Below are 22,117 nucleotides of genomic sequence, written 5' to 3'. Positions count from 1 at the left end.
ACTGTCTTTCTTTATCCTCGCACCCTCTCATAGGACTCCCTAATGCTAGTGGATTTCTTAAAACTAATCCAAGTCCCAGAAGGTCTGTAAAAGAAATGATGATGTGTATTGGCTCAGAAACAGAATTGCAAAGTGTTTTCCAGTTGGTAGACTTGCAGAGAAGAGGCAGAGGGGGTGGCATGCACAGAAGTGCATACCAAATTTGAGTCAATAAATATTTATTGAGTGCCGACTATATGCTGTTCTGCTGGGACATAGAAATGACAAGCAGAGGAACTGGCCCTCGGTTACCCCAATATTGGACCATAGCTTCATTCCAGGCCCCTCCTTTCTGTCTCACAGGATTGGGGGCGTCCCACACTGCCCTTTTGGCAAGAGGGAGAAATGAAGGGACTCCAGCTTGGGATTTCTTCTGCCAGTCGAGAGAAATGGGCTAGAGTCCATCAGAAGTCAATACAGTGTGTGTGCTGTTTAGGGGTGGGGGGGGGGTGGTGAGGGCAGTTGCCCTTTTGAAAACACTGCTTTGCTCGTTTTCTGTATACTAAATGTTAAGTGACCTCTGGTGGTGTTTTCACAATGCCTTTAGGAGGAATCCCAATGTAAGGCTCCCGAATCATATAGACTCAGAGGATTCATGCAGCTAACTCTCCTTGTTAGGGGACAAGGCCTCTAGAGTGTCCCACAGCGGTGCTCCCTCATTTCCCATTCTCACTGCTCAAACCTTAGCTTCCACATTTTCCTCTGTAAGCCCTTCCTTTCCCTCCTTCCCAGGACGTGACACCCCTCCCCCACGCCCCACCCCAAATTACCCTTGGGCATACTTCATTTGGGTAGCAAAGATAGGTGTTTTTTTCTGTCCAGGCTTTTTCCGGGTCTTAGAAGAGGAAGTGGGTAACTATGGATGGTTGCAGCCTGGTCACGGCTATTCAAAACCTCTATGGCCTGTGCCCCCTTATACATCCAACAGTTGCCACAGCAAGGTTTTGCTCCCATCTCAAAGGCAAAGGGGATTCAAAGGGTGGGGAGGTGGAAGATTTTCCAAGTAGGCTTTCCAACTTCTTGGAGGGTGTTGAAGTATCAGTTTTCAGAATGTTAAAATATAAACGCCATAAATTTGATCATCTGAGCTATTATTGTATATCACTCATGGTCCAATCAAGAATTTAAAAAGCATCTAGGTATCTCAGACAAAACCTAATACAGAAAATTGACAGAGCCAAGGAAATCCTCAACAAAATGAAAAGGCAACCTACTGATGGGAGAAAATATTTACAAATCATATATATGATAAGGAGTCTATAACAAAAATATATAAAGAACTCATACAACTCATGCAATAGCAAAAAAAAAAAATTCCAATTAAAAAAATGGGCAGAGGATCTGAATAGACATTTCTCCAAAGAAGACACACAGATGCCCAACAGGTATATGAAAAGGTGCTCAACATCACTAACCATCAAGGAAATGCAAAGCAAAACCAAAATGAAATAATCATCTCATTCATACCTGTTAGAATTGCTGTTATCAAAAAGACAAGAAATAATAAGCGTTGGTGAGGATGCAGAGAAAAGGGAACTCTCATGCAACTGTTGGTGGGAATGTAAATTCGTGCAGCCATGATGGAAAACAGTATGGAGGTTCCTCAAAAAATTAAAAATAGAAATGCCGTTTGATGCAATAATTCTATTCGTAGGTATTTATCCAAAGAAAATGAAAACACTGGGGCACCTGGGTGGCTCAGTCAGTTAACAGTTAACCAGCTGACTTCAGCTCAGGTCAGGTTGTCACAGTTTGTGGGTTTGAGCCCCTTGTCAGTGTCTGGGCTGACAGCTCGGAGCCTGGAGCCTGCTTCGAATTCTGCGTCTCCCTCTCTTTCTGTCCCTCCCTCAGTCGCACTCTGTTTCTCTCTCTCTCTCTCTCTCAAAAATAAATAAATATTAAAAAAAAAAGAAAATGAAAACACTGATTTGACAAGGTGTCTGTACCCCCATGTTCATGGTAGCATTATTTATGACAGCCAAGATATGGAAACAACTAAACTGTCCACTGATAAAGAAGGTAGAAATGGAATACTATTCAGCCATAAAAAATAATGAAATCTTGCCATCTAAGGCAACATGGATAAGGATTATGCTAAGTGAAATAAGTCAGGCAGAGAAAGGCAAATACCATATGATCTCGCTTATATGTGGGATCTAAAACAAACAAAAATCAAAATCATAGATACAGAGAACATATTAGTGGTTGCCAGATGTGGGGAGCTTGAGGGGGGGGGGTAGGCAAAATGGGTTAAGAGTGTTAAAAGGACAAAATTTCACCTATAAAAGAAATAAGTCATGGGGATATCAAGTACAGCACGGTGACTGTAGTTGATAATATTGTGCTGCATATTTGAAACTTGCTAAGAGGATAGATGTTTTCTTTGTAACTAAGTGTGGAGACAGATGTTAACTAAACATTTTTTTTTAAAGCAAATTGGTTATAGAGGCCTTGGAAGGGCTGGAAGAACAATGGGGAAAGGAGTGATACCCTGAGATCAGAAGCTACTTGTACCTCTGGGCTGGAGCCCATGAGCTCGCACCTGCTGCTGTGCTGGGAAGATGCTGAACATCCTTAGACCAAGACTGGAACTGCAGAAATGGGCTGTTGGGGTTTCCCTGCTGAATCTGGAATCACCCTTTCCTACTGCTACGATGCCACCACACAGGAACCAGAGCAGAGAGCTTCTCTCTTCGTCCTCCCATCTGATCTCCAGCTGATGTCTCTGTTGGCCGAGTCTAGCACGGTATCTGCAGCAGGGAGACTGGGAATATATTTTGTCGTCCTCCAGCCCTGGACTTACAGAGTAGCATGTGGAAGGGTGGAAATGAAAGACAACAGGAAATTACCCGACAGAGAAACACCCCTCCTGCATTTGACTCTGTGATGTTCAGTACAGATCTTCTGATGTTCAAGAGGCTTGAGGCTAAGGCATGGGGACGGGCATTGGAAAAGCTGTTTCCCCTGCTGCCGTTGGCCACGGTATGACATCATCATTCTGCAAGGCGGCTGGGATCTTGGGCCGTAAGACCTGGAGGGAGTCAGCTTTTCTGCTAGAAAGTGCACACAGTTTTCTAGATGCTTATTAAGGTGGCCCTGAGGTCAGTTTGGTACAGCTCCATGAGAAAGAATTTTAGAAGAACACCAGAAAACATTCTTTAGAAGAACACTACAAAAGTGTGATCTTAGGTACAAATTGGGCTCTTTGTATGCCAAAAAGAAAATATGTTTAGGCAGACAAGATGCTCAGCTTTGTTATCCCAAAGCAGCTTCCAGTCTTGGGGAGAATGTGTTTCAAAAGAATATCCCTTTTCCTGGAGTCAGGTGAAATACAGAAACACAGAAACACCACCTAAAATGTTTTTTTTTATATAAAAGTACACATTAGGTTCTTTTCTTATAATTTCAAGTTATTTATATTTACATCTGGAAAATATTTAAAAAGCATACAGGGAAAAACAAATTGTCATAAACAATTTTTAGTGTATATATCCTTCCACCTTTTCTGACATATAGAGAAAACATCTATAGGTCCCTTTTTACAAACATTTTACAAATAAAGATGAATTGTCTGAATATTTTGTAAATCTTTTCCTGCTTAACAAAATTCCATTAAATCGACTTCTACAAAATAATTTTTCAATGGCCCTTTGTAGTCTATCTGCAAAGCCTATCAATTTGTACCATAATTTATTTAACCTACTTTATAGGTTGAATATTTAAATTATTTCCTGTTTTTCACTAATGCTATGATAAACATAAGCAAAATTTTTTGGAAGACTTTGAATATTTCAATAGGATAGATTCCCAGAGATAGAAATGTGGAATCAAAGGGTATGAATGATTTTAAGGCCTTTGACACACAGTGCCAACCAAGAATCTTCCAGATACACTGATCAAATTCTGCCCCAAGCATTCACCATATGAGATGTGAGGTTCTGTCACTTAAGGAAAAAACAAACAGGGGTGCCTGGGTGGCTCAGTTAGTTCGGTGTCTGACTTCCACTCAGGTCATGATCTCACGGGGTGAGTGAGTTTGAGCCCTCATCAGGCTCTCTGCTGACAGCCTGCTTCAGATCCTGTGTCCCCCTCTTTCTCTGCTACTCCCCTGCTTGCACTCTTGTGTGCTCCGTCTCTGTCAAAAATAAATAAAAACATTTTTAAAAAAGGATAAAAGAATAAAACAAAACAAACAGCCAATAACAATAGAAAACGCACAAAGGCCATAGAAGACCCGATTTTTGCTTGTCCGAACGATCCGAAACGTTAAATGCCATATTTCACTGATTAGAAGATGTATCCTTTTTTATGTTCATATTTTAACATCTCTGACATCAGTGGGGTTGAGCACATGTCCTCGTCTATGCTGGTCATTCTTGTGCGATTACTAACAGCATTGCCACTGCTTCTTGAGGGTTCCAGTTTAAGTGAATGGCATGATCACCCCAGTTATCTGCTAACCATACAATGTGGCCCGTTCTGACTTTGGACTAGGGAAGTCCTTCAGAAGGAGTCCTAATCCTGCCCTACAGGACGAGGGATGGCTAACCTGGGACTGGAAGGTTGCAGAGGGGCTCCTCTGACAGAGGTCGAGGTAAGGAGAAAGGTCACGCCCAGTGGACGGCCTCACCCAGCAAAGGCCTGGAGGTGGAGGCCTGGAAGTGGCTGAGACATCCAGGGACCGAGGCACGTGGTGGGAGTGGCTAAGTTAGAGCTGCACAGTATTTTGAGCCAAGGGTCCACCTTTATGCACCAATAACCTATGGAGGTTTGCATTTGGATGTTGGGATTCTTCTGACCTGAACTAGAATCCAACGCTATTCATATATATATATATATATAGTACTATATGAATCGAAGGAGACACTGAAATGAACTGGTAGATAGAGACGGCTCGCAAGGCTGGCAGCAACCTCCTTCCAACCGGTATGTTCTACACAGCCCCGAAGAAGGAACCAAGGAACCCTGCTGCCCATCTGCCAGAACACCTCCCAGCTTTCTGAATGGTCACAGACCCACGTCCAGCAACCCTGCAAGAGACGTTAAATTCCGGAGTTAACCTCATCAAAGTACATGATGGAGATGCTGTTATTGATCCCAGAGGCATTCGACCTCTTCGATTTTTCCGGGCTTTCTTTCATAGAGCAGGGCAGCACATCGGCGCATCCAACAGGGCGCAACGCTCATCTCCCTTCAACTGATCAGGAACCTGGCACGGTTCCCAGTTCCACCACTGACCAAGTAAATCGTCGGATTAAGTCACCTGAGGTTTTTCCCATCAGTACAACAGGGGAAGCACAAACTATAGCCACGCCCCTGGCAAATAAATGAAAGAGATTGCCCAGGAACACAAAAATCAACCATTCCTTACATCTGAATTCCAGCTGTGTCTGTGCCACGGTGGAGGAGGAACAGCGACCGGTTCCTTCGCACTCCTGCCCTCCGCAACACTTCATACGTGCCTGTGCCCAGACGGCGGATCTGACCAGGTGCGTGGCCTCGAGCAGGTCCTGACGCTTCTCCAAAGCTGTTTCCTCATCAGCGAAACAGGAATACTAGTCCTGAGCAGACTCTGCTCCACCGCCAGTTCCATTCCCTGTCCATCCGTACCTTTTTCGGAGAGGTATTGTCCCCGATGAAGCGCTCCCTGCCCAGGCTGCCTTCGCCCAGTGGTGACCATATGGCCGGCTCCTGTCAGTGAGAGGTGGCCAGAAGCCTGCTGACGTGGCTTCGAGAAGAGTCACTGCTTTCCTTACAAACAGGGACAGACTCAGCTGGCACATGCCTTTTACTCTCTGCCCTTCCCTTTCCTTCGCCTGGGGCCACAGAGGCTGTTCTTGAAGGAGGGGCAGCCGTCCTGCGACAATGAGGACAGGAGACGCGTGCTCGGGCTGCTGGAGCAGGATCTCGGGTTCCTGACCGCTAACTCTTCAAGCATCAAGCAGCTGTACCAGCCTTGGGCTACTAATTGTCTGCACTTTGTGCCACATGAGGGAAATAAAACTCTTACTGTGGCTAAACCACTCTACTTGGGTGTCTCCGAGCTGCACCGATACCTACCTCGCAAAGTGGCCGTGAGGACATGAGACGGGTACAAATTGCCCATTTCCCTATCAGGGTGACTGCCCGCGGGGAGATGGTCTAGTTTACCTTCGAGAAACGGGCAGATAAGTGCATGGATTTGCACCGGAACCCAAAGAGCAACTCATCTCCAGCTCAGAATGAAAGCTGCTTCGGGAAACCCTGACCTCCTACGTGCTGGCCCTCTGAGCCTCTTGCTCCCAGAAGCTGCACTGGTCCTACGTTGAAATAACTTGAAGTTTGTGCAAAAAGAGTAAGACAGTGAGAAGGAGAATTGGAAAAGAGTGTGTGTGAATGAGGTAGGGCTTGGTCTGGGGGTCACCTGGGACTAAATCAAAGTGTGGCCCAAGAGGGCACCTGATTAGAGGGGCACTCAGTAAGGGGTGCTTAAAGGCACCCTGGGGAGTGTGCTCTCCCTTGACTCAGGCTTCTAGACGCGGCATCTGCGTGTGACTGGCAAAATGCAAATTAAGCTTCCCTCTGAGGGAAAAAGATAGATGTCCCCAAATGAAAATAAAATACCCTCACTCCAATCTGTCTGTGTTCAGATTTGTTACAATCAACAAAGAACAATTGGCCCCATTCCTCCCGAGGAGGGCAGGACCTGGGCAGAAATACATGACCGAGACCTGCTGCACGCAGTTGCCTGCTTCTGTCGTTACTCGTGGCACCAGGGGCAAGTCTAGTCAGCTGCCACAGCTGAATTTAGCAGCTAATGTTGCTGAAACTTTGAAACAGGAAAACGTATAACGAAAGGACTGGCTTATGAGCTAGATAGTTAAACCATTTAAAACGCTGTCCGGTTTTTCCGGCCCGGAAAATTGCGTATAACAAGTATGTGCACTGTCTCCGATTTGTGACGGTTCAACTTATAATTTTCCAACTTCGCGATGGTGTGAAAGTGGTGTGCATTCGGAAGAAACTGTACTTTGAAGTTTGAATTTGGATCTTTCCACGGGCGAGCGATATGCGCGATCCTCCCTCAGGATGCTGGACGGCGGCCGCGAGCACAGCTCGGGGTCAGCCACGCGGTCGGAAGGCTCAACAATTCTGACTATTCTGTTTGTCACTTTCAGTGTAGACTCAGTAAATTACATGAGATATTCAACGCTCTGTTATAAAACAGGCTTTGTGTTAGATGATTTTGTGCAACCCTAGCTGATGTACTTGTTTTCAGCACGTTTAAGGTGAACTAGGCTAAGCTACGACGTTTGGTAGGTTTGGGGCATTAAATGCATTTTCGACCTAATGATATTTTCAACTCATGATTGGTGTATTGGGATGCAACCCCAGGGTAAGCACAGGAAGATCTATAGTCACTTTTATTTCAAACAGAAGAAAATACATGTTTTTTTAAAGAGAAAATTAGTTTCTCAGAGTCTCTCCAAATGATATGCTGAAGAGATATTTTTTAAGATATTTGATATAATGTCAAAATAACAGCCGAAATGCCTGGAAAGAACGAAATGGGGACATAATGATACCAGCTGACATAGGCCAGGCCTTGTGGGGTGCTCTGCGCTGTTCTAAGCAATTTACATAGGTTAACTCATTTAAGCCTCGCAACAATTTGTGAGGTACGATTATTATCCGCATTTTACAGATGAGGTACACAGCTAATAATAAACGTTCTGCCCTTTCACTGTTAACTATAATCCTTAATAAGAAGTGCACCGTAAAACAAAGCTAAAAATGCCCGCCTGTGGCCTAATTAACAAACATTTTCACTGTCCCTATTTTATTTTTGTTTATTTTCTCCCCTTTAACCTAGAGTATATTTCTTCTGCTTTAATAAAGCTCACAAGTAGCCTTACAGAGAGCAAGTAACAACTTGGTCACAGAGAAAATGAGATAGGAAACAGTAGCAACTTTCCTTGGCTCTTGGGGGATTAATTGTCATGGATATTTAATTTAGGATTAATAATTGTTTTAACCAAGCCATTTAAAAATGTGCCAAACCAGCAAGGAAGAGGGGAAATGAATTCGTGATCTGAAATTTGGGGAATAAAGCTTTTCTCATTAGCAAACAGCTTTCTCTTTGTAATGTGAATAAATCTAATGAGGGTCAATTATACGTTTTATTAAATTTTACAAAACCAGTGTTACTGGATCCCCCTCTGCTCCATACTCCCTCTGCCTTGCCTCCTGCGTTTCTATTCTCATTGCTTAGGATTTCTGCCATTGGAATATAAGTGCCATTCATTTCTGATCTTTATTTCCTACTAACCTCTCATTTTGGAGATCTCTTGAATATGATTATCTGGAAAGTCCAGGCCCAAAGCAGATGCCAATAGTAGCTAATATGGTCTTAAGAAACAAGCCTCTGAGTCATTTGTGGGTGGGGAGTAGGAACAAGGACAGATGGGCAAGAGGGAGAATTATGAAGGTTGGGTATTCACATCAGCAACCTCCAGGTCCCTTTACCCATTCAGCCAGTGGACCCCGAGCATATGTTATATGCTAAGCACAGCACAGGCACAAGAGAACAGGACACAGTCCTTGCCCTCCAGAAACTCACAGCATCACAGGAATTCACGGCAGCTTAATTTCCTTCAGTGAAGAAGAATCTGGCAGTGACGATATTGCCTGACTAATCCAGTCGAAGCCTCTCCCAGTTGGGTAAATTGGAGAATGGGTTAAAAGTAGTCGGCAGTGACGGGACAGCCACATAATTTTGCCTTTTTCTTCCGGATGATCTAGAGAAGTCCCAACAATGCTTCCTTTTAGCAACGGGTACCTGATTTTGTCAAACCACAACACCTGCTTTGCCAGAAGCTTCCACCACCTCTCACTTTGCCGTGGGGAATTCCGAGCCTCACTCTTGCCCAGTCAGCTACTCAGGGGCCTGCAAAAGTTCCTTCTCATGAACACTGTTATCTTCATTTCCATTTGGAAGGGAAGAAAGAGGTTGCACACGCTACTCTGCTTGGCTCTTGCCAGAAGAACAGAACTAGAGGTGCTGCAAGATATTGCGCATCCCTTCCACAATTGTTACCTTTGTTGTCTTGTTGAGGACTCTCTCTTTCCCCGGACGTCATTTGGAACATCTCCGGACTCTCAGACCCCCAGACTTCATAAATATTCCTTAGGAAGTGGCCACCAGCCCACAGTCGAGCGATTAAGGAAATGCCTTGAGTGCAATTCAATAGCTCTGAAGGTCCTTCAGCATCTTTCTGGTCCAGTCAGTGTTTCCACCATCTCTGCTGCAATCGCTTTCTTCACTATTATAATCTTTCCTTGTATTTTGTTCTTAGGTAAATGAAAGAAAATCCCTATATCCCCTATTAGAGTTTCAACCCTGCTGGCTTCCCTTCTGGCTTCCCTTCTGGAGGGTTCCTTTAAAGGAATTGTGGGAGATCTGAAACGGGGATTAAAACAAAGCAAAGCGTAGAGCATTGTGCGCAGGCAGAGGACCAGGTAAGCCCACAATGAGATCAGTAGTGCCGTTCTCCGCCCTTCTTCCGTGCTCCTGCCTCAGCTCCCCCACGAGGGCCTCAGCTCCTCCCAGCGACTTGGGTGGAAAAGAGCTGACCGCAGGCCCTCCTTGGTGACAGACGCTCTCCGTGCAGTGCTTGGAAGGCAGCAGTGGGATGTCGCTGACTCCAGCTCTCGCCAGCATCACTGCGGGGGGCCAAAGGCACGAGACAGGAAGTCAGCTGCTGAGCTTATGAAAGGAACAGGACTTTTGCTTTTGGCTCAGTGGCCAATGTGTCCTTAGCCTTTGTCTGTTATCATGGCTGCCTTTGATGTCAGAACTTTCCACTTTGCCTTCAGGTGCGAAATGCATCATTTTACCCGAGCGTATTGAGGTGCTCAAAAATAATGGCAATGAGTTATTTCTATCATTAAGCTTCAGGAGGGCAAGACCCAGGTTTCTCCGACAGTTTGGGGATCAGCTCTGCCTCCTACCCCCTGAAGACTCGTGCAGTTACAGCCCTGCTGAGCCATGAGTCCCCTCGCTGCTTTGGCCTGCAGCATCCCTCCACAAACTGTGTGCTCTCTGCTTCCCTCTCTGGGGCTTCCCTTGCCCCAAGGGGAAGGCCCACATGTAGCATGAAAACATGTTGTGCCAGGTCTGGCTCACGGGGGAGGGCTCTGGGCATCAACCCCCGAGGAAGGGGGGTTGTGGACGCAGGTGTGGGCGGAGGAAGAAGTCCGGCATGACGCTGTCCCAAGGAGACCCTGAGCTGACCCTTCAGCACGCCCTGGAGCTGGGATGGCCCTGCAGAATTGCCCAGCTTAAGGGGGTGGGTTAGACCTCTATCTCTCAACATTGACAGACTGTCCCCTGGAAGGAAGTGGGTCCTTGGAGGAGGCAGTTTTCCTCCCCTGAGACATCCCCAGGACGGCTGATAGTGGACAGACATTCTTAGGCAACACTACAAGCACCGGGGGAATAAGTCTTCCTCTCTGCAGGGAATTGTGTAATCGGTTCCCGTTGAAATGCCCCTGTCTACGCCGGCCCTACAGATATAATGCAGATCAATTGCGAAGAGAAATCACAGTGGCTGTGCCTATCTATCACAAGGTTGATAAATGTGAGGTGACAGATCGCTAAAGTCACATGCAAACCCAGCAAAACCAAAACATCTTGCAGAGTTAAACTAGTTAAAAGTTGAGAAAGAGAATGATGGCAAGCTCTGGAGAAAAAAGTAACACTCGATTCCACCTGTGTCCTAAGAGCCGGTCATCATTTGTCGTTTGCTCATCTAACAAAGAGTTGTCACATGGCCGCCAGCTCCGGGCGATACAGCAGACCAGCACTGCATTAATAGTACAGTTGTGTAAGGCAGGAGACAAAACATCTCTGAAATGTTTTGTTTCACTTTGGAAGCTTAAAAAGATGCTGTTCTGATTTTTTTTTCACTACTTGAAATGACATTTGGTTCCCATTTTAAGTGGATTTACTTTAAGAGGCCTCTTTAAGATGCAGGTTATTCTGTTTCTGTGCTTCTTAAGTCTCAGAGTGTTTTACAGAATCAGGTGACATTAGGTACCTGTCAACACTTCACATTTTCTAACCAACATGACAGGGAAAAGTGACTTCCCCGGGGGACCTGCTTCTGTAGTATGGCATGGCTTAGTGAGAACCCCTCCCCTGCTTGGAACTATTATTTTTATTATTTTAGGCGTAGAAAGAACTGAAGTTACAACATATTAGCATCATTGCTCTGTAGGAATCATTGCTCCTGTCCTATTGATTTGTCTTCCTTTTTATCACTGATCTCTCCTTCTATTCCTTTCTTCCCCTAGGCATCCACTTCAACGTGTTGGATGAAAGCCCTTGGATAAGTTATGCTTCTTTGTAGAATATAGTGTTATTGTGTTTTAATTTGTGTATATGGTACTGAAACTTGCTGTTTCTTTCTTTTTTTCACTCAGCACTGTGTTTTAAGAGTGTGCCCTGTGGATAACATCACGTTATCCAGTGTGTCCAAGGACCCGCCCCTGGGTTGCCTCCAACTCTTTCCTACCAGATAACACAGATGTGAGTATCCTTATAAATGCCCCCGGCAACCCTATCTGAGCAGGTCCTTAGGATATTATCTAGGAGAGGAGCCATCGGTCCTAGGGCATAAGCCAGATAGGTTCCCTGAGTGACCATCTCAGTACACCCTAACACCGGCAGTGAACAGAATTTCCCATCTCCTCACAACACCATGGGCCCTCATTGTTGATTGCCTTTCTATTTATCCTCTGTTCTGATGGGTGTAATATGTTATGTCCACTGTTTTAGTTGCATTAACCTGACTGCATTAATACGAGTTTGAGGATCTCGCCTGTGAATTGGCCACACATATCCTTTCCCCACTCTCTATTAGGTTTCTTGTGCTTTTCTTATTAATTTGCAGGAGCTCTTTGTAAAGTATAAAAATTCTTTACCTTTTTAGATCATGGTGACTATATTTTTCCAGGCTGATACCTGTTCATATTTGTTTACCAAACAGAAATCATTTTACCTCATATAATTAGATCCATTGTTCTTTATTTGCCTTCTGGTTGCTCATCTTTGGCTCTGAAGATCTTTCTCATACATGTTCCTCTATTAGCCTTACCATCTTCCCTTTTACATCTAAAACTTTAATCAATCTGGAGTCTTCCCTGTCAGGGTATGAGGACAGGCTGTAGCCTTACTTTATTACACTCCTCCTTTTTTAACTCCTGTTTCTTGTCACAACTAAACAATCCATCCTGACCCCACGGCTTTGTGACACTACCTTCATCATTGAACCAGTTTACCATATAAAGATGACCCGAGTTCTATGCCCTCTGTTTGTTCTTTTGGTCTATTGTATTTTTCGACCCTCTTATTTTATGTTTAAAAAAATCTTTAGGGTCGCATATTCTGTTTCTTAATATAATATTTTCTGTAACATAAACCCCAGATTTTAAACACCATAGACTTAAGTTCCAAGGCCTTTTAACTTACAGATAAAGAGCATGGTCTCTGCCATCATAGGGAACAGTGTTCGAATCCTGCCTTTACCACTCAACATCCATGTGACATTGCTTAGCAGTTTCCTATTGCTGCCGTAACAAATCACTACAAAGTTAGTAGAATAAAGCAACACAAATAGTTCTGGAGATCATATGTCTAAAGTCAGTTGACAGGGTTTTGTTCTTCCTGGAGGCTCTAGGGAAGAATCCATTTTCTTTCCTTTCTAGCTTCTTCTTCTTCTATTTTTTTTTAACGTTTACTTATTTTTGAGATAGAGTGTGAATGGGGAAGGGACAGAGAGAGAGGGAGACACAGAATCCAAAGCAGGCTCCAGGTTCTGAGCTGTCAACACAGAGCCCGACACAGGGCTTGAACACACAAACCAAGATCATGACCTGAGCCGAAGTCGGAAGCTCAACCGACTGAGCCACCCAGGTGCCCCTCCTTTCCAGCTTCTAGAGGCTGTCTATATACTCCTGGACTCATGACCCCACATCTCCCTGACCTCTGCTTCCTTGTTGCACTTCCTTTTCTGACTCTTCTGCCTAACTCTTTTCCTCATAAGGACTCTTGCAATAATCCAAGATAATCTTCCCATCTCAAGGTCCTTAACTTAATCATGCCTCCCATGTGCCTTTTGCCTTGCAGGGTAACCATTCACAGGCTCTGGGGGTTAGGACATGGACATCTTTGCAGGGGGCATTATTCTACCCACCACACCTTGGACAGGTAAGGTAACCTGTGTGAATGTCAGTTTCCTTATCTCGAAAATGGGGATGATACAGTAAGTACATGATGTCTGCTTGGCATGGTGCTGGGAACACAATGGATGCTTAATAACTGGCAAATATTTTTATCCTCATGCACCGTGTACGGCACTTGGAGAAATTCAGAGTAGATGAGGCATTTTGTGAGAGAAATGTTGAATTATGGAAAATAATAGTAACAGATCATTTTATCAGTATTTTTGGTACTAGACCAAGTGTCCTATTAAAGCCCAGGGCTTGTCTGGTTGTCATATTCTAATTGTCATCCCGGTGAGTGGAGTCAAAGTGTTTTACTCTGTGTTTGAAACACATAATCTCTGATGTTCCCTGAATTCTCTGAATTCATAGGAAACCAAGATTTTATCACCAGCTCTCTTTTGCTCGAGAGCTGGCATTGCATGGTTTCAATAAAGAAAATCACAGAGGACTGAAAGAGTCTGGTGTTCATAAATCAAGGTCTGTGTGTGAGAGATCTCAGGGGACTTAATTTGGCAAAGGGAAGTTCCCTGAATCAAGGCATATTACAATTTGTGTCTAATCAGATTAAGTAGATCAAGGAAGAGGGGGATCGTGTCATCCCTTGCAAGGCTGTACATTTCCAGAGCAGGAGCCATCAAAAGGAGGAGTCTGGATGTCAAGAGTAGGATGGTTGGAATGACCAAGTACAGGCCGATCACAAGGCCAGCATCAGGAGCACTGCAATCCCAGGAAGATTTCATCCTGGTACAAAACCAGCATTTTGGAATCCTGAGAATGTCGTTTCTGGCACCGGAATTAGGTTGCCTGTGTTTGAAACTGATTTATTAGCTGTGGCGTTGGGCGATGTTCTAATCTTTCTGTGCCTCGGTGTCTCCTGTTCCCAAAATGGTGAGGCTATAATGCGCATCCCTGGCCCCTATGTAGATTGAACGAGTTAATCTATTCAAAGTGCTCGGCCTCTCTCGCTCAGCACACAGTTAGCTATTAGTATTGTTGTGATTGGCTGTCTCTCAAATGAACTGGATATCTTCCGAGGCTCGCAGGGGTTGAGTGATTCATGCATCACACTGTCGTCAATTAGGGACACATGACCAGGATTCCTTGTCTAAAGCTGCTCCAACTGGAGAGAGTTACTGCAATCCAGAGGACGTTATGAGACTGGGAACAACAAGGGCACTGCCTCTCCATTGTATTATGATTGCAAACGAGTCCAGGTTGCAAGTCTTTAAAAAAGCGGAGCTCCGCTGCTCTCTGCAGTCAAACTCACCTTGGACTCTGTGGATCGAGAGCCAACTTGGCAGATATGAGACGTTAACAGTGTATTAGTTGTGGTAGGCTCACTGCTGTAACAAACACATATTTCTATGGCTTAATAAAATTGCCATATTTCTATGGCTTAATAAAATGGCCTCTACCAAGTGAAGTCCAGAATAGGTGTTCCTGCTGTGTGGGCAGCTCCCCTCCAAGCAGCGATTAGGGACCCAAGCTCCTAACACCTTGAGTTCTGGAAACGGTGCCGTCATTTCCATTCCTGTTCCACGGGCTGCCGTCACATGGATACTTATGAACTGCAAGGGGATCTGGGAAATATGGTCCCGCTGTTGTTCCCGGGGAGAAGAGGACACAGACTGGATGACTAGCTAGTCGGTTTTGCTGGAGAAAATGACGTTTCTTCAGAGGACCGAATAGAAGCTCAGACAAAATTTCACCTGCCAGCTTCCCCTCAGGTGAGCCCCCACCATCATCACCCCTTAGATTCAGGGAACTGCCCAGCCGGGAACGACCGAAGCTTGCCATCTACGCAAGATCACCTGTGTCCCTAATGAACCACCAAGGATTTGGAACCAATGGTATCTTTTGGTTTTTGATGGCAGGGAGAACGGGGCAGTGAAAGGAAGACCAGGAAGCAAGCAGTGGATATTAAGGTTGCAAAAATGGGAAGGCTAAGAGGAACAATTGCTTTGAAATTAAAATATAATTTTTATTATGGAAGTATTTAAGCAGACAGAAAAGTAGAAAAATAGCCTTACTACAAACATTTAAGTAAAAGAGTTAGAACCGCATTTAATTATGGAATAAAAGAAAAATATCCGTAATTCCACCACCTTCCAGCCAGTAATTGCTATGGTGTATTTCTTCCTAGTTTGTTTTTCTGTTTTTGTCGTTTTCCTCCCGACCGTAAGTTTCCTCGCGGAGTTGTAAAGGAGAGAAAAGGCTATGATCCGGGACTGGGTAGCGTGTCCTTACAGCGGGCGGGGTGGATCACCCAGAGTCCCCTGTGCTGTGTTCTTCACTCTGGGGGGCATTTCACGCTTTTCCAATTCTCCAGCAGAAATGAGGGGGCGGGAGGTGAGGAGCACGAAGAAAGAAGATGCATAACCCCAGTCAGTCGCACGTTCAGTTTGTTAGCAACCCTCCTGGAAAGATTCCACGCAGGAGCGAGTGGAAACGCTTCCTCAAAACCACTTTCTCAAGGTGTCTCTCGCGCGGCTCCCGTAGCGAAGACAAACCCGTCAGCAGTTTCAACAGGTGGGGGCGTGTTGCCCCTCAGCTGTATGCCCCTCGGGTGGGGGCTGCCCCGGTCCCCAGAGGATGCCAGCAGGTGGTGCCTCCGCGGCCCCGGGTGCACTCTTAACGTCCCTTCCCTCCCTGCCTCACTTCCCGCAGTGGCGGGAGGATGCACCAAGGACTCGCCTCCAACCCGAAGGGCACAGTTACCAAGGCTGGCCGCCGTGCCACGAAGCCCCCGGCTGTGCCCGCGCAAGGCCTTCTTCCCGCGGACTGCTCCAGTCGCTGACTGAGTGTCACAAGGACCCCAACGCAGGTCGTTCCCAGGGGAACTGGGGCCCCCTGATGCCGGCTTTGCTACCTCTCCTCAGCCTGGCAGGCAGCGTAAGGCCTTCCTCCTCTTCTTCACTTCGGGCCAGACTCACCTTTGCCGGCTGGTCCGCCAGCCCTTCTGGCCTCATCTGGCTCCCACCCCGCTGTCCCTCCCATACGTGCTTCCCTTAATAAAATCCTCGTACGTGTCATTCCACTTGGCACCTACTTAGAAAATCCAGACCGACACACTTCCCCTACCCCCCTCCTTATGCTTCCTAGAATCACCTTCTCAAGTAAACAGCTTGTGCTGGACTCTTGCTGTCAGCATCTACTTCCGGGGAAGCCGGCCTAGAACAGAAGACACTACGGAGAAACTGCCCACACCACTCCCACTCATCACCCCGGAGCAGAATCTAGTCACATGGCCACACTGGACGAGGGAGGCCGGGCCAAGCAGTCTTCTCAGACGGGCCCCGCGCGGGACGATGGATATTAGGGGGCCTGACGGCAGCGTGGCTACTCCTTACTCAGCCTTCAAGGCCTGTTTAAATTCCTCCAAGGCCAAGGTTCTGGAGCAGGATGTGAAGAGGTAGAGCCCTTGGACAAGTTTGTGCTGATAGAAATTAATCAAAATCAGCCCAAGTCTAACTTTATACTATAACGATTACTGTCTGCCCAAGACAAAAATCATGAAGTGTGTAAAGTATATGCCCTGAACGTAGCCTTCGGGCCATGGCCCCTTCTTTCCCTTTCAAATTCCCTCCGGAGCGTCAGCTGCCCAGAGCCCCTATTGCAATGTCCCAGCCCAGGCACTGATTCACCAACCCATTTCTCCTCCTTAACACATGCCTGTTCTGTTCCCCAAGGCTCTACATACTAATGATGTGGTAAGTTAATTTAACCTAAAGACGTTCGTGTTGGCTGAGGCTTAACTGTGACAGCAACCAGACGGACACGTGTGGCCCCTAAGTAGAGCCTGTTAACGCCTTATCCAGAGGATGGAACAGTCACTTGCCTGGCGACTGCCACTGAGTCCTAGATTCCATGTGACAAGCAAATATTAACTGTCTTAGGCTTTTCTTCCAACGCAGATAGCAGAAGTCAAGGCCAAGGCGTAAGTGGGCCGCCCCAAAGAAGGATCTCATAACCCAGCAAGCTGAGACTCCTTAAATTTTGTGGTCTGTTTTCCTTTGGGCCATGTTCTGTGGAATTTTTTTTTTTTTCTGTCATGTTCAAGAAAGAAGCACTAGGTCCTTTGATTCAACACTAAACTGTTCACAACAGTTATCTCTAGAGAGAGAGATTGTAGGGCAGAGGTCAATGCCAAGTTATTTATATTTCTACAGACTCTGAATTTTTCATACCGAGCATATCAAGTTTTGGTAACTTTAAAAAATAATGTAGTTTATGATAAGCCCTTTGCCTCACCCTGTGGTAGGGACAAGGCATCCGTCCTGTCTATTCTTGAGATGGCCTCTTTGTCTTTGGTAACTGATGACAAAGCCAATCATTAGGGTCTTCTCTCTTGGGAAGGCATTGGATTCCTTCCTGCCGTAGTCTTTTTCTAACACGATATGAACTGTCCCTCAACCTTACCACCCACCCATTGGTCAGCTGTTCTGATTTATTTAAGTAAAATTTTAAGTAAAATTAGAATGGAGGCCACATGTATTTGTCTGCAGTGCCTCGGCTTAGTGCCTAGTATAAAGTCGATCCTTTATAAATGTTTTTGAGTAATGGCTGAGCCCTCATATTCAAGGAACTCCTCACGACCGCAGAGTTTTAATAAGGTGGCCACTGCAGTTCCTCTCCGGGAACGAACTAGCAATTCCTTGATGAGCTTTACCTGGGACATCCACCAAGATGCCGATACAGTTGGAAGGGGCACATGATGGCCCGAATGATGGTATAATACTACAATTAGGAGTAACATTTGTGAAAACAACCACCCCTGCCCTACTTACCTAGTCACTGGGTAAGGTGTGTTAGGCTTCAAGGAGAAATTACTGGCCACCATCTCAGACTTCTGTGGGAACTTCAGAAACTAAAAATAAAACATAACCAGGGTTTTGTGTTTTGTGTTTTTGACAACGGTATGTCCTGGGCTGCATTAGCCATGTCAACACTCTCAGAGACGGCTTTCCTGACCTTTTTTTTAGGCCCTATTACCTGCCATTTAACTTTTGAAGTGATTTTCCAAATTTCACACCTTTGAGCCCCTAGCCTTTTGCCAACGTGGTTGTGTGTTGTGAGAGAGGGGACTGCTTCATGGCACAGCAAAAGCAGATATGTCAAAGTCCAACCCTGGCCCTGCCGGTCCTGGCCCTGTGACCTTAACTCACTGAGCCTCAGTTTTCTCCTCTGTTAAATGGTATTAATAATGATAGCTGCCTCTAGCGTTTGTTTTAGGAATTAAATGACATAATCTACCTTTTTTTTTTTTCTTTAAAGCACTGGATACATAGAAAGCACTCAATAAATGGTAACCACTGTTAAAATCATCATCATCATCAAAAACTTGTCAATGAGTCCAGAAGGACCTGAGATATAGGCCCAGAAAATCTCTTTTAAGCCAAAGAATACTAAAACGAGTAGAGTTCATTCTCCTAGCCCTCATGTTCCGTTCTTTGTAGAACTGGGAGGCGGGTGGGCTGGAGCAAAGGAGTGGGGAGTGGGGTGGGACCGCAAAGGGAGAATGAAGCCCGCTGATGGTAGGTTGGTAGTTCAGAAGCAACAATGCCAGCAGAGAGGAGACAGGAATTACCAAGAGTCCTGATGCCAGCTCTCTGCTGACATAATTAATGAGGCTGTTGTGCCAAAAATGAAGCATGTTGTTAATACACAGACTTGTTGGGTGCACAAGGGAAATGCAAATAAAAGTTTTGCCAAAAGGAGAGTGGGGTCAAATTGGCTCCAAAAGGAGACCACACTATCTGTAAGACAATAATGTACAGATAACAAAACCGAGAAGAAAAGGGGTAAAAAATAATTGATTTCAAACACAGGACCAACAGCCAAAAGATGGTGGGCTTTTAACACTATTACGTGGTGATTTTACTCTTATCTTTTTTTTTTTTTTTTAAGTTTGTTTATGTATTTACAGCACACACACAAGCAGGGGAGGGGCAGAGAGACAGGGACAGAGAGAGAATCCCAAGCAGGCTCAACACCCTCACCAACTCGTGAATGGTGAGATCATGACCTGAGTCAAAATCAGGAGTCCCAAGTCATCTACAGAGCCTCCCAGACGCCCCTACTTTAGGTTCTTCACAGTGTGTCCAATTGGTCAAATTCAGCTGTAACTAAATTCCAATGGAGTTTTAGCATTCAGGATTTTAATACGCATTCCATAGGATATATAAGAGAAAACTTCAGAGATTAGTTTCCTCTCTACTCTGAAGAGCTCTTGAGCCCACATGAAAAATTTGAGATTTCTGTGCCTGCCGTTCCCATCATAAAAACAAAATGATTATCCGTTTGCCATTGACGTCTTCCCAAAGGTGGCTTCCGTTTTCTTTGAAAAAGGCCCTCCTGAATCACGTGGGAGGGATCGGGCCCCTGGGCTGCCTCTGCTGCGGGGGGTGGGGGTCGGGGTGGGGAGAGACAGGGGGGTTGGAGCATGAGGTGCCGCTGAGGGCAGAGGAGCGGAGTCGGCCCCCTAGAGGCAGTTGCTCTGGCAGGTCTCGAGCAGGTGCGTCGCCCCAGCTGCGAGCCCCGGCCCGCGCCCTGACCTTGGCCGCGCAGGGACCGCCCCTCGGGGGACCGGCTGGCTCAGCGGACCTCCCGCGGGGGGGGCAGGACGGCGGGGCTGGGGGGGGGGCACTTGCCGGGGGGCGCTCTCGTCTCCCCTTCCCCCGTCGCTACCCATCCGGCTCGCTGCCCACCACGCTCTTATCCCGCCTTCTTTCCCGGCTTTTACCGGGCCCGGCGGTGACCCCGAGAGAACGCTCGGGGATCGAGAGGCGGTTTTAGGCGGCAGAATGCGGAAAGGTCTGTGTTATTTCTTTACAGTTCATTTACTTTTCCTTTGCATTCCGCCGGCTGCCGAGGGTCTGGTGACAGCAAGAAATACTTAGAAGCCGGCGCAGGTCCGCGGAGCTGTTGGCCGGGGCCGGACGCGCAGCGGCTGCGCGCACGCGCGCGGGGCGGGGGCGGGGGCGGGGGCGCGCGCTCGGGGGGCGGGCGCGTGCGTGCGCGCGCGCATTGTTTCCGCTGGAAACGGGGCCCCCGGCGGACGTTTGGGTGCGAGCGCGGTAGCCGTCGCCGGGGTTTGGGCGCCGTGGCCCGCGAGGCGCGCGGGGGGTTCCGGGCGCTTCGGCCGGACCCGAGGCGGGGTTGTCCGCCGACGTTCGCTGAGCGCGTACTCTGTTCCCCCGGCACCGCTCTCACCCTTCCCTCGGCTTCACCCAGGTTATCCTCAGTGACCACCCGGGAAAGGAGGTGCCGGTGTCCCTCTCGGGCTCCGGAGGGGGAAGCGAGGCACTGAGAGGTTGAGCCGCAGAGCTGTTGAGCTCAGCGTGGCTTCGGAGTCTCCATCTTGCCGGCCGCCCCTTATTTCTTAAAGGCCGGAGCCCTTGGTCTCCTGTTGGAGAGTCGTAGAGTCATGGACCCGTTTCACGTCCCTCCAGGTCAAACACCATTTCGGTTCATCCGAAACCCAGAGGCCGCTCACGAAGGCGCAGAAGGCATCCGAGTAACTGACTGTGGCTTGGCAAAGTGGGAGCTCGCAAGGCCTTATCTAATAAAGGTCACCGTCATTTTAAACCTACTGGTAGCATCTTTTATTCTAACTGTAGCATTACATATAGTTGAACACGTTTGATTCTTGATTCCTATTAGGAAAATGTAGGAGAGCACAAAATCTCAGCGCCCCCTATACCATAGATTGTTGAAAAATCCTTCCATTTTTCTATGCATATGTATTATAATAAATTAAAATGGCTCTATTAAAAAATTTAACACAGTATAATGTACATTCTGCCTTACACTCTTTTAAATTTAACAATACGTCAATGAACATTTCCCTGCCAGATACTCTCCTACACCTCTTTTTAGTGACTATTTCATTATACGATTTTGCCATAATTTAATTGCTAGCCTTGTTTTTTTAACATTTAGTTTTGCTATTATAAATAGTGAACATCAGAATGCGGTAATCTTTGACACACCTTGACTATTCCCTTAGACACATGGCTAGCAATGGAGTTGCCAGGTCAAAGAATATCACGGTTTCAAAGGGGTCACATACCTTCCAGAAAGGTAGACTCAGTCCACACACCTCTAGGTAGAATGAATGTGTCCATTCCCCCCCACCCCCAGCCCCCCACCCCTCCCCCACCCCGCCTCATTCTGGGTCATTGTTCAAGAGACTCTGTTAAACAAATGACACACTTAAAGAAAAAATACCTACGTAATGTTGGAATGTGCGGGGCTTCAAGAGAAAGACTACATTGTTGCAAATTTTTTAAACATTTGGAAAATTTGGTTTATTCGGATGCTCCCCTGACTGAATGGGACTCTGCAGAGGATATGGTCAAATAGGGACTTTTAGAGAAAGAAATTAGGAAAGTTAATTCTCCAACAATTTTTTTCTAAGGTGAGGAGACAGATGCTGTCTATAAACTGAAAAAGGAGGTATTAATCACTTCTTTTGCGGGGCCTTGGCTCCCTGGCCACTTACCCATTGTCAGGTCTGAAAACATGGACCGTGCCGCCGCCTGCCTCAGAGCTACTTGCAGAAATATTCAAGGCAGCAAACCTGGGCAATTAGAGGTTTCTGTTCGTTTTCTTCCCCTTTCATTCTACCAACTCCCCCTCCTCCCCATCAGCAAGTTGGAGTGACAAATATTTTAAGTCAGCTTGTCACGCATGAGCAGCACAGCTGTGTGAATGACTGATTTTCTTGACATTCTGAACAGCTTTGTGTGAGCGCGTGGAGCCCTGCAGACCCTCAAGTCCGACACCGTCTGACTTACAAGACGCCGTGGGT

At 46.4% G+C, this 22,117-nt stretch overlaps 2 long non-coding RNA genes and 1 pseudogene across 5 annotated transcripts; 2 read left to right on the top strand and 1 right to left on the bottom strand.

The window, feature by feature from the left end:
- Positions 1-6,125, top strand: part of LOC101098250 — a 56,246-nt pseudogene extending 50,121 nt beyond the window's left edge.
- A 9,136-nt stretch (positions 6,126-15,261) lies between these two features.
- LOC109491626 lies at positions 15,262-21,438 on the bottom strand. Of its 4 annotated transcripts, none has more exons than XR_002145128.3 (3): positions 21,377-21,438; positions 18,093-18,172; positions 15,262-17,418 (listed from the first exon to the last, which is right to left on the bottom strand). It is a non-coding gene; the product is annotated as an uncharacterized LOC109491626 (long non-coding RNA). The 4 variants fall into 4 exon arrangements; XR_002145125.3 differs by lacking the exon at positions 21,377-21,438 and adding an exon at positions 20,149-20,274; XR_002145127.3 differs by lacking the exon at positions 21,377-21,438 and adding an exon at positions 20,048-20,265.
- LOC109491627 lies at positions 19,952-20,892 on the top strand. The gene is made up of 2 exons (XR_002145130.3): positions 19,952-20,118; positions 20,757-20,892. It is a non-coding gene; the product is annotated as an uncharacterized LOC109491627 (long non-coding RNA).
- Positions 21,439-22,117: the final 679 nt, after the last annotated feature.

Source organism: Felis catus, chromosome C2, assembly GCF_018350175.1.
Source record: "Felis catus isolate Fca126 chromosome C2, F.catus_Fca126_mat1.0, whole genome shotgun sequence".
NCBI classification, from domain to species: domain Eukaryota; kingdom Metazoa; phylum Chordata; class Mammalia; order Carnivora; family Felidae; genus Felis; species Felis catus.
This window is presented reverse-complemented; position numbering and strand designations above follow the sequence as displayed.